Source organism: Macadamia integrifolia, unplaced genomic scaffold (genome assembly GCF_013358625.1).
Source record: "Macadamia integrifolia cultivar HAES 741 unplaced genomic scaffold, SCU_Mint_v3 scaffold512, whole genome shotgun sequence".
Taxonomy (NCBI): Eukaryota; Viridiplantae; Streptophyta; class Magnoliopsida; order Proteales; family Proteaceae; genus Macadamia; species Macadamia integrifolia.
In genome coordinates this window covers 71,919-79,637 of record NW_024870468.1, presented here as the reverse complement: position 1 = coordinate 79,637, position 7,719 = coordinate 71,919, and positions in this window count along the sequence as shown.

Genomic DNA, 7,719 nt, shown 5'->3' with positions numbered 1-7,719 from the left:
TTCAACCTCAGATTGAGTAGGAGACCTTTGATCATGGGTTTCGGAAGGGGTTGTATCAGGAGCAGTAGAAGTGGCTTCGTATGTTCCATGTATAATATGTTGATTATTTTGAACTCCAACGAGGTTAGTAAAAGGTGGAGTTGTCCTTGTTTGAGAAACCCATTGGTTTAAGTCAGAAGAAGTCGATGCTTCAGAGCATGATCTTCTGGAGCTTTGGTAAACCGGAGGGGTAGTTTGTCTGTTGAACCTAATGGCAACTAATCCGTCTGAATCCTGGGAAATAGAACGGATACTTGTGTTTGAGACTTGAGGGGGAATAACAGTCGTTTGCAGCTGCCATTCTTCAGGGAAAGAAATATCTTCCCATCGGCAAAGTTTGGGGTAGACAATTTGACCCTGAATACAATCAGTCTCAAGGTAAAGGGTTTGACCTTTTGAAGATGTTCTTTTGGCTCGAGGTTGGACAGACTTCATAGCCTTGTATTTGATGCGATGGATAATGGAGATTGGGATAGTTCCATGCATTAATTTGTAACCATGAGTTTTAAGGTTGAGTTTGAGTGAGTGTAAAATGTTTGGGTCTTCTAAGGCTATGGACATGTCAGGGTAGACATTAAAATGGACAGGTCCATAACATAGACTTGTTTCAATGGCTCCCAGAAGGGAATCATTGAACTCAAGGAACCTTTGGTCACGAAGGGCTAACAACATAGAAGTGTTGAGTCCTTCACGGTGAAGGGGTTTAATGGCCACTTGGACTAAGCCAATATGGACATAATTATATTTGCGGTCTTTGTATAAATCTTGTAGGGTAAGTGGATCAAAAAGTTGGATTTCTTGAGTTTGAGGGGTAAAATTTATAGTTTGTTCTACGGTCTTGACTGTTTCGAGTCCGAACCAGTCTCGATCATAGAGATCATTTCTTGAAATTTTTGGCATATCCCAACTTCGAAGTCGTCGGTTAATTCTTGAGGTTTGTTCATCATAATCAAGCACATTAGAACTTGTGCTTGCCTCACCTGCCGATCTCATCGACATGGAGCGGGGTAATCGACTCATACTTTGAGAATTCTAAAACTTAGGGTAATCACCTAGATCTAAGTTTTAAGATGGTATTTCCAACATGACTTGGGCACAAACGTGGTCTTACACTCTTCTGCCACTCCTCCCAAGAATCCAAAGGCATATACCTCGTCGAAAAACTTAAAAGAAAATAATTACTCAAAAGAGCCACGGTGGTGGTGGATTCGGTTTATTTCTGTGCAGATTTCTTTTCTTTTGAGTAATTATTTTCTTTTAAGTTTTTCGACGAGGTATATGCCTTTGGATTCTTGGGAGGAGTGGCAGAAGAGTGTAAGACCACGTTTGTGCCCAAGTCATGTTGGAAATACCATCTTAAAACTTAGATCTAGGTGATTACCCTAAGTTTAAGAATTCTCAAAGTATGAGTCGATTACCCCGCTCCATGTCGATGAGATCGGCAGGTGAGGCAAGCACAAGTTCTAATGTGCTTGATTATGATGAACAAACCTCAAGAATTAACCGACGACTTCGAAGTTGGGATATGCCAAAAATTTCAAGAAATGATCTCTATGATCGAGACTGGTTCGGACTCGAAACAGTCAAGACCGTAGAACAAACTATAAATTTTACCCCTCAAACTCAAGAAATCCAACTTTTTGATCCACTTACCCTTCAAGATTTATACAAAGACCTGATCTCCTGGTTCTGTATAGCAATCAGAATGAGATAGGTGCAATACCTTACTCAGAACTAAATTTGTGCTTAAATAAAATAAACAAGCAAAGAATAAAACCATAAACTGAAATAAAAGATATGGAATTGCAGAAAATTAAAAAGCTGCTTAACAAGGTCTATATCTTGGAATCAAGAGGCTCGACTGTAGGCTTTGATCCAAGGATAGAAGAAGAAGCTGCTATGCAGATGCAGATGCAGAAAAGAAGCTAATAATGCAATTAAAGAAAATACTTTGAAATATAACTTTTGAAATTAAAAATTACAATATTTGGAGATTTTTGATCCAGAGTTCTTGAGTCTCTGGATAGGCTTAGGACGGTTTGGGTTGGAGGATTTGAGAAGAAGAAGGTTGGGTTGGCTTTGAGCTGCAGGTAGCTAACCTTTGATGGACGATCAGACTTGGGATGATCGGAGTTTGCTGAAGACCGGCGAGATGCTTGGAGAGATCTTGGAAGAACTTGTGGAAGCACAACTTGCTTCTCTCTCTTAGTCTCTCAACTTTGGAGTTTGATTTTCAAGTCTAAAATTACAAGTGATTTGGGAGAAGGGAAGATGCTCCTTTTATAACATAAGGAGGCTCATTTGGATTACATTTGGATTTGGGTTGCATTTGGGTTTCATTTGGAACTGTACCAAATTAGGTACAATTTGACATTTCATTTGTCACTATTTGGCACTGTGCACTTAAATTTGCATTTGGAGTGAACAGTTGCTGCCGACAATTGTGGAACTGTTGGCGCCGAAAGTTGGAGTTGCTATTGACAAATGATTTGGCATCTTTGATGACTTTGCTGCCGATAGTTGATTTGGAATCTTCAATGATCTTACCACGGCATTCCACGTGTCAGGGACACTGTTCTCCGTATTGGTTTGATCAAGAATTGTGTATCCTATTTATTTGAGCCGGATATTGGCCGGACTGTCCTATGACCTGGGACAGTAACAGTACCCCCTTTCCTAACTAGGTTGTCCGGGGTTAGTTGACTAGGTGTATTTTAACGACTGCACCTCGTCGGCTAGTTTATAACCGTCTTAGCAGACGTTTAGGACCAAACTTATTTGGTCGAGGAGGACTTTGCATTAGCTACCCGGCGAGACCGGCGGGAGGTAACTTCTTTGAATTTGCTGGAGGAGGACGCCGTAAGACTGTCAGGGACGAAGTCAGGGTCAACCTCATATGGATCTTGCCCATAGCAGAGTTCATGGGCAGGAACAGATCTTTGCATGGATTTGAGACTGTAGGCACCATCACTGGAGCCTTCATTGTCTTCATTGTCGGAGTCGGAACCGAGCTCTGCAAGACGAGCACGAAGGGCTTCCTTCTCACTTTTGGTGCTTGATTTGGAGGAGCTTTGGATTTTTGGAACAGGCTGGAGACCTGTGAGGCTTTTGATTAAAGCATTTTTTTCACATTTGGAGACATCGCAGTTGTCCCACCATTTGATATTGAAAGACCGGCAGAGGACTGGGGCAATCCAGTCATTTATCTGATAGTCATAAATTTGGTATTCCCAGAATAATATCCATGCGAGGCGGCAGTGGAGAAAGAATCTGAGAAGATCAGGTTGGTGAGGTTGGGGTGTTGAGTTTTGAAAAAATATTTGGAAGGAATCTTGGATTTGTGGGGGTAGGATTTCCTCCATGGGACCATATTGGTCCCACCATTTGGGAAACCAATTGGGAGTTTGGTTGTTAAATTTGTATTCAAAACAGAAGAACCAAGAATGGCGGTTGGTTCTATTTTGAAAAGTGAAGGCTTTGAACCAGGCTTCCTGGTAGTCCATGTAAGAAAAATTTTGGGGGGAAAAAGTATTTGAAAAACTTCTTTGGTTCATGGGATGAGTCCCCCAGTCTTGGAGGGACAGGATTTTGCAGATGGTTACAGTTGTATGTGTAACCAGGGTTGGGTCGGTCCTGTCATAATTAAGTTTGAGTCTGATAGAATCAGTTTCTACGAGAATATACTCGTAATATTCTTGATTTTTTGCCTGGGAGTTGGAATAGTGATTCCATCCTTTGTAGAAAACTGCTTGTGCCATCATGATTGGCGAATCAAGATATTTGTATAAGGGCTCTTCAATAGTGAAGAGGTCTTCTTTGCATGGCTTTTCATGGTATTGGCTTTTGAGTTTGGAACCTTGGGCTGTTTGAAGAGGTTTGGCATGTGTAGTTTGGAGGCTGGAACTAGCCTTATTTGTGGGTTGGATGGGGCCTGCAGTAGAGCCTACTACCACGGCATGGGAATAAGGTTTTTGGGTGGTAGCTATTTTGGTTTGGCTACGGGTCACAATTTGGTTTGATGGTGCAGCAGAGGCAGCCGCAGCACCATAGCTTGATTTGGTCCTGACAACAGAGTTTGAGGAGGTGGACTCCTTAGGGGGAGCCATCCTGATAAGGTTAATTTGAGGAGTCTGGCCCTGTAAGAATTCACGGGTAAGAAAGTCAGGGACAGAATTAGATTCTCCTTTAATATATTCTATTTGAAATTCAAAAATTGATAGTAAAGCTTGCCATCGGGCAAAAATTTGTTTTGATGCAAGATTTGAAACATCATTTTGTAAAACATATTTAGCTGCGCTACAATCAACACGAACTAAAAATGGTTTATTTAATAATGTATTTTGAAATTTTTGAATGCAGAGAACAATCGATAAAATTTCCTTTTTGATGGTACTGTAATTCTTTTGAGCAGAATTCCAAACACCAGAAGTAAATTGCACTAATTGTTCTTTGTTATTATCAGGAAGTCTTTGTTTGAGAATTCCTCCATATCCAATATCAGAGGCATCAGTTTCAACAATCTTAAATGCCTCAGGGTTTGGAATAAACAAACAAGGAATTTCTTTAACAAGTTTTTTTATTGTTTGAACGGCAGTTGTTTGGGTTTGAGACCAGGGAGTAGGTTTCTTTTTAAGCCGAAGGTAGAGAGGTTCGGCAATTTTACTGATTTGTGGAAGAAAATCACGAACGTAATTTAGACTTCCTAAAAATCTTTGTAATTGAGTTTTATCAAGGATTTGATCAGGGAATTTTTCACCAAAGGTAATGGCCCGATCAATAGGGGTAAGAGTACCCTTTTCAATCAAGTGCCCAAGAAACCTGACTTTGGTAAGAAAGAATTCCATTTTCCTCTTTGATAAAATAAGACCATTTGATCTAATGATTTGATAGAATGTTCTTAGGTGTTTGAAGTGTTTTTCAACAGAATTTGAGAAAACCAGGACATCATCAATATAGACAATAGTAAATTGTCCATAGGGATTGAATATGTCATTCATGATTTTCTGAAATTCACTGGGAGCATTTTTTAGGCCGAATGGCATTACGTTCCATTCATAAAGGCCAAAGGGGGTTGTGAAGGCGGTTTTATAACGATCCTTATCATGGATTTGGATCTGCCAGAAACCAGACTTCATATCGAATTTGAAAAAAAATTTTGCTTGGTAAATTCTTTGTAAAAGGTCCTTTTGATTTGGGATTGGATATCTGACCCATTGGAGGGCATCATTTAAGGGTTTGTAATTAACTACTAGCCGAGGAGTACCTCTTTCTATTTCAGCAGCCTTATTGACATAGAAGGTTGTGCAACTCCAGGGTGAGGTACTGGGGCGGATAAGTTTTTTGGCTAAGAGATCATTGATCTCTTCTTTGCAAGTTTCAAGAAGAGTTTGATTCATTTGAGCTGGGCGTGCTTTAGTAGGGATTTGAAGATCTGAGAACCCAGTAGCATAAGGTAGGGAAACCATATGCTGCTTTCGGTGCCAAAAGGCATCAGGAACATCAGAACAAAGATTGGATTCAAATTTTGATTTTATTTGGTTAATCTGTTGGATGGTTTTTGGATTTTTAAGATGATCAGAGATTCTTTCATGAAGAAGCTCATTTTTGAGAAAATTTAATTGTCTAATTTTCCTAATACTTTGGTCATTGGAATTTTGGGCTTGTAAGAATGGGAAGACAATTTTTTGTCCTTGAAACTTTGTGGAAATTCCATCTTGGGTTATTTTGAATGGTTTGATTTTTTCTAAAAATGGTTGACCAAGGATTATGGTTTGGTCAAGATCTTTAGCAAGGATGAAAGTTTGGGGAAGGCAAAGGCCTTGGTTGCAAACATGAGTGTTTGAAAGTTTGTATTGGACATTCAACCCAGATCCATTAGCCGTATTAAGGCGTTGGGAAGTTCTTTCATAGAACTGGGTTGGAATAGCACCTTCGTTGATACAGTTGGCATTTGCGCCGGAATCAACTAAAGCAATAGAAGAGAATTTGAACGAGGCATTAATAACCAAGGTTATGCGAACATACCAATTTTGGCAGGATATGGTAGACACAAAACCAGGGATTGTTGGGTTTGGTTCACCAAGATCTTGTGTTGCAAAGGGGTTTATTAATGGTTCGTTGTTTGAAGTTGACGCCTGTTGATTTTGAGGTCTGTTTAAAAGGGCTATTTGTTGCTTAATTTGCTTTATTTCATACTGCAAAGATGCAGTAGTGGTTTCGAGGGATTTGATCCGACCAGAATGATCAGGAATAATAGGCTTTGTTATTTTATCAAATTTTTGCATTATTTGATGGAGATTGTAAGGTTGAAGAGAGTTTTGGGTAGAAACATTGTTTCTGAGATGCTCCAGGCAGGCCTTCTTATTTTCTGGGTCTGCTAAGCTATCAATATAATCAAAAATGTTTGAGTTTGGTGATGCACGAAGCATACGAATAGGTTTAGGAACACAATCTTCACAGCTAAGACCAATAATACAAGAATCACAAGTACATGCTTGAAAATTCTCATTATTGGAGGTACTGGAAGAATTATGTTCAGAGGCTTGAATTTGATTAAGTTTATTGTTTTCATCCTCAGAGGATGAAGAAGTTTCTTGGAAAAGAGCAAGGATTTGGGTTTTATCTTGCTCAGAGATTTGTAAAGAATTAATTTTATTTGAGACTCTACAGAATTTGGCAATGTGTCCAGGCTTACCACATTTGAAACATCCTTGTGTGGTTTTATCTGGATTTTGATTCTTAAAATTTTTAGGTGCCTTGAAAGGCTTCCTGTACTTGTTGTATTTTGGCTTTGAAGGAGTTTTATGGTAAAACTCAGGGGTTGTGAACGGTCTGTTGGACACATACCTTTTTGATTTATGGAAATTTTTGTAATATTTGCGAGAAGATTTGTGTTTGTGTTTAGTTGGAGGTCTGAGGGGTGGAAACCCGAATTGTTCACAGAATCCTCCTAACTCTCGTTTGTAAAATTTGTTTTCTTTATGGATTTGTTTCTTAAGTCTAATATCAGTACAGAGAGCAAGGCCTTCTTCGTGAATTAGACTAATGATTTGGCCATAGGACATTTGGTCATAGGGAATGATCCCATCATTTTCTTTCCTAAGGCGTTGTTTGATTTTTTCAGAAAACAAGGTTGGTAATCCTGTGAGGAATTTTTCTTTCCAACAGGGGAGGTTTGCATCAGGTCTGGTTAAGACTTTAGTTAAAAAAGTATCTTTGTACCATTTGAAATCATGTAATTTTTTACATCTAAGGTTTGATAATTGTTCAGCTGTTCTATCTTTGAGACGAGAAGGGTTTCCTAAAAAGTAATTTGCAATGCTGAAAATAAGGGTATTAACAGCATCCTCAATAGGAATACCTTCACTATCAAGAAGGGGAACATCATCTGGTGTAATTTGAACAGCCATTAAAATTTCTGTTTTTTGGACATCAGTCAGGACATAATCCCACCAACCTTTGAGTTGGCCAGTGAAGCCAGAAACAAGCAAGGTAGCTACAGCACTATCGGGTGTATTTTTGATACGATGTGCGTTGCTAACCATGGTCATTTCTTGGAGTTTGTTCATGAGATTATGCTCAGACAGACCATCTATGTTCCATTCATAGATGATTCCACTTTGGTAAGAAGCCTGAGGAGCAGTTCCTCTAGCTTCAATTTGGAGGTCAGGGAAGACAGGG